The sequence below is a fragment of the Haplochromis burtoni genome, unplaced genomic scaffold (assembly GCF_018398535.1).
Source record: "Haplochromis burtoni strain Fernald_Lab_line unplaced genomic scaffold, NCSU_Asbu1 Contig_1764, whole genome shotgun sequence".
Lineage (NCBI taxonomy): Eukaryota > Metazoa > Chordata > Actinopteri > Cichliformes > Cichlidae > Haplochromis > Haplochromis burtoni.
In genome coordinates this window covers 17,280-21,972 of record NW_024584125.1, presented here as the reverse complement: position 1 = coordinate 21,972, position 4,693 = coordinate 17,280, and the positions used below count along the sequence as shown (strand labels likewise).

The following is a 4,693-nucleotide window of genomic DNA, read 5'->3' as shown; positions in this document are numbered from 1 at the left end:
TGGCAGTTCCCAGCTCAGTTTCCAGTCCTGATCAGCAGCCACCTTCAGCTCAGTTTCCAGTGTCCCCTGATCAGCAGCCACCTTCAGCTCAGTTTCCAGTGTCCCTGTCAGCAGCCACCTTCAGCTCAGTTTTCCAGTGTCCCTGATCAGCAGCCCTTCAGCCAGTTCACCTGGATCAGCAGCCTCCTGTAGCCCAGTCACCACTCCACCACCACTTCACCTCACAGTTCAGTCACCATGTCTCAGTTCACCCCGCTACCATGCTCAGTCGCTACCCAATCAGGATCTTTCAGCTTTGTTACGTCCATCCCAGTCAGTAGCTCAGTAGTGAGGAATCTTAGCGTTGTCTCTGCTAATCAGCCCTCATCTCACCCTCAGCCAGGGGTCCCTATTGCCTCTGGCCCTGCATCTACTCCGCTGGAGGGCCCGAGGAGCCCGTCCAGCTCAAATTTCGTCAGCTGGGGGTTCGGGAGAACCCAGCCAGGCCTCAGTTTCGTCTGCTGGGGGTTCGGGTGAACCCAGCCGGCCTCATGTTTCGTCGCTGGGAGCCCTTGCGTCAGGGCCGAGTCGGACCCGTCCGCCTCAGTGTCGTCAGCTGGAGGGACCGCCAGCCAGCGAGCCCTCGTCCGGCCTCAGCCACGTCAGCTGGAGGGCGAGGAGCCCGTCCAGCCTCACGCCCGTCTCGCTGGAGGGTCCGAGGAGCCCCCCAGCCCCGTCTCCGCTGGAGGGTCCTCGGGGACCCAGCTTCAGCCATCCGCAGCACTGCTGATGGTCCGGGGTGGTTCAGCCACCCGTCTCCTGCTGGACGTCCGGGCCCGCGACTTTTACATCATCACCTGGGCCGCCCGTCCTTCGCTGCCTGTCAGAGTTCCGCTCGCCGTAGTCCGGCTTCATGCCAGTGCTGCCTGCGTCCGGCTCATCCGTGTCTTCATCCACGCCTGGTCCGGCCTCCGTTCTTCATCCACGCCTGGTCCGGCCTCTCGCTCTCTGGTCCCTGCCGCCTTCGTCTGCGGTCCTGCCTCGCCTGGTCCTGCGGTTGCCCACAGTTTAAAGGTTGTAGTGATGGTGGTTGTGATGGTGACTGAGCTAATCCTCCTGAGCCTTCTGAACACGAGAAAAACTGCTGGAAGGGCTCACCTGAGCCTCCCGCTGACACAGGAACGGGTGCCGGCACCAGCTGAACATCAACCCTCCCACCCGGGGAACTGAAACGGGTGGAGGGGAACGCTGGGCCCGAGCTACCCTAGGAGCAGAAACAGGAGGGAGAAGCTCAGGAAGGGTCTCAAAATGCCCAATATTGCCAACTGGGTCTGGGCATATAGTCTTAGCAGAGTGGGGAACCTCAGAAACATTCAACTGGGACACAGAACAGTCACTGGGAAGAGCCACAGTCTTAATAGATTGTAGAGAGGTGCAACTAGAGTCCTTAAATGTCCTTGGGGAACAGACAGCCCCTTCCTTCAGAGAGCCTGAGTTACAGCCTGCAATTTCTGTCCCTACCAACTGCCTGCGCCCTTGCTGAAAAGTACATGGCTGAAAGGCTGGCTTAGAAACATTAACCACCTCCCTTTCAGCTGACTTGAAAACAGAACTTGAAGCCTCCGGAAATTTCACAGCAGTTCGAACATTTCTCCCCCCAGATTTGAGTTGAGTAATCTTGGTCATTTTAACACTGGGTTCAGATTGTGCAGAATGAAAACAGGTTCTTAAATCCTCAGAGCAGGGGTTCACAGGGTTAACAAACACAGACTCAACTACCTGTAAGTTAGTAGATTTAGATCCACTTGCATGGCAGGTAGTCTTCAGAATCTTAGGGGTGGATTTATTGTTTGTTACGTTCATGAGTTCAGGAGGAGCATGAGAAAGACAGTCTTTGTTGCTCACCAACTTGTTGCTGACTGTCCAGAGGAAGCGGAGCGACGGCTGCATGAGCGGCGCTCACTCTGGGAAGAGGGAGGTAAGCCAGACTGCGAATCCTCCTGCAGACCGGGCCGAAAGTCTTTCCGTGGGACAGGCTGGGATGAAGAGGCGGGAAGTTTGTGTAGCTCTGAACGTAGAAGTCCCAAAAACAAAGGATTGCAGTGGAGTAAGCCCAGTGTCTTCCACCACATAATCCTTCTTTTGTCGCTGCTTGCCCCTCCTGCAGGGCCTGAATTCGGAGAGCAGCGGTGGAGTGACACCAGAAAACGGAGGAGCTACTGCCGTCGAGGGAGAGCGCTTGGCCCCTCGCATCCCTGACGGAACAGCTGATGGAACGGCGGTAGCCATCGCAGTTTGGAAGCTTCAGGGCCCACCCAGAGCCAAACGAGACCCATCGAATGGTGACTCGTGCACCCAGGCACACCTAGCCCCCTGCCTCTCCCTCTCCTTGAGGAAGGTGGAAACTGCGGGTCGCCGATACCATACGGAGTCTGCTGGATCCATTACTGGTCGCGTCGTTCTGTCAGGGCTCTGTGTGCGCGTAGGCGGAGGGGAGGATCCAAGTGCAGGACTCGAACACAGAATTGTAAATCAAAACCACAGCTTTATTGCTGACATGAGAAACGAACGTGAAGTGCCATGAAAACAGAAACCAATAACACACAGGCATAAACTGAGGGTACGACGCGATACCAAGCATGGGAAAACACAGGGCTTAAATACACAGGGTAGTAATGAGGGAATGGGCAACAGAAGGGAGACACAGCTGGGGGAGATCAGGGCTAACGAGACAGGGGGAACAAAGCTACACACACTAACCTGTTACGGCCGAGACCGTTTTCAGACGAGTGACAGGACTCAAACGCAAGACGCCGAACAGCTCGTAAGTATATTTTAAGAATAATGTTTAATGTTTACACAAAATATTCATAAACAAAAGGTGAGCGTAGACGTTAAACTAAATAATGATCTGGTCCGGGTCAGAGAGGACAGCTATTCCGGGGATTGGACTGGAAAGCAAGTCACAAAAGGTCCAGGAAAAGGTCGGGGTCACTGTAACAGAATGCAGAGGTTCAAACATAGATAAGGAGGCTTATGAATATGTTGTTTGGCTCAGAATCCTCCTTCGTACTGCGTACTTGCCAACGGAGGTCGGAGATGACATAGAGGGGTGAGTAGTCCGGGTGTGTAAATCCAAAAAACTCCTGGTGTGGAGGCAGAGAGGCAGGTAGGAAATTTTGGTAATAGCCTGAGGGACTGCCAGAAGGTCCAGCATCCAAGTAGAAGCTCTTCGCCAGGGGTTGACAGTTAGGTGTAGCTGAAAAGGAAGGCGCACAAAAAACAAACATGCAGTGAGGCAAGGTGATACAAAAAAACACGTAGGGAATTTATGGTGGTGGCCCTGCACTGACTGATGTTTAGCAGAGAATCTGGCGAAGAGAGATTGAGTACGCTGGCCTTATGAGTCCCCGGCTAATTACCCACAGATGTAAGCGATCAGCAAAAACACTGAGGCCCCTCCCAGGGGTGGAGACGCCGCCTCGGAGGGAGACACACTGGCACACACCCGGACCATGACACTAACCTAAGACACCGACTTTCACAATAAAACATGAAACACTAATAATAAACATCACTACAACAAGAGAATGAGAAAACAATCCAAAACACCAAGATAACTGAAACACAAAGTACCTGAGAAACAAAGAATAATCCATGACAAAAGTAAACCAAAACATAAACTCAATTGCTGGGTCCAACGGACCCAGAACCGTGACAACATCTTTGATTCAGTGATGTCTCTGTTTGGAAAAGATGTGGAGCAAAACATCATAGCTCTGATCACACACTCAGATGGAAGCAGGCCTGAAAACCCTCTTCAAGCTCTTGAAGCTGCAAACATTAAATGTGCCAAAAATGAGGACAATCAGCCTGTTTACTTCCTGTTTAATAACTGCCAGCATGAAGAGCAAATGGAGGAAAACACAAATTTTAGAAATTCATGGGAACTTACACAGACAAACATGGATCATTTGACAGACTTGTTGGGAAAATCTAATCCTCAAAAACTGGTGAAAACAGCCGAAGTGTTAAATGAACGAATTAGACTGAAAGCCTGCATCCAAAACCTGGAAGACAGAATCGAGCTGGTTGAACTGAAACAAAGAGAAATCAGACAGATCCGAGAAGCTCTGAAGCAGACAAATCACAGAAGTAAAATGGAAATTGAGAAATTAGTGAGTCTTTTGGAAAATCTTGAAAAGGAAATGAAAGTGCTGACAGCAGAAAAGGAAAAGTGGCTAAGTGACTCCTACCACCATGCTGTCAGACTGGAGGAAATCGCTCTGAAAGCTGATTCAGCATCCACTGTTGTTCACTTGGACTTCCTGATTGAGAAGATGAAGGAGGAAGGAGACACAGACAAGGTCCAGAAACTGGAGGAGATGAGGAGAGAGGATAGAGGAACCAAAGAATCACAGAGGTACAAACTTGGTCAAACAACATCAGCTAGCAAAAACATTGGGAGACCCTCCCTCTGGTATACGGTAAGTGAAACATGTAAAGAAGCATCAGGCAGCTGTGTAGATTGCTTTTTCCCCCCTGATACTGCTTTATGCTACATGTTCAGATGTACACCATGTGGTTGTTGTTGTGGACATGAGGGAATATCAAGTATACTTTCATATTTTATCCACTTATTAAAAAATATAAATTCTCATTTATAAAAAAAAACCCCTTTGAGTTATTGCTTTTTCTTTATTAATATCAGAAT

At 50.5% G+C, this 4,693-nt stretch overlaps 1 long non-coding RNA gene across 1 annotated transcript; it reads right to left on the bottom strand.

The window, feature by feature from the left end:
* Nucleotides 1-2,745: 2,745 nt before the first annotated feature.
* LOC102289114 lies at nucleotides 2,746-4,142 on the bottom strand. The gene is made up of 3 exons (XR_006053728.1): nucleotides 3,935-4,142; nucleotides 3,333-3,517; nucleotides 2,746-3,238 (listed from the first exon to the last, which is right to left on the bottom strand). It is a non-coding gene; the product is annotated as an uncharacterized LOC102289114 (long non-coding RNA).
* Nucleotides 4,143-4,693: the final 551 nt, after the last annotated feature.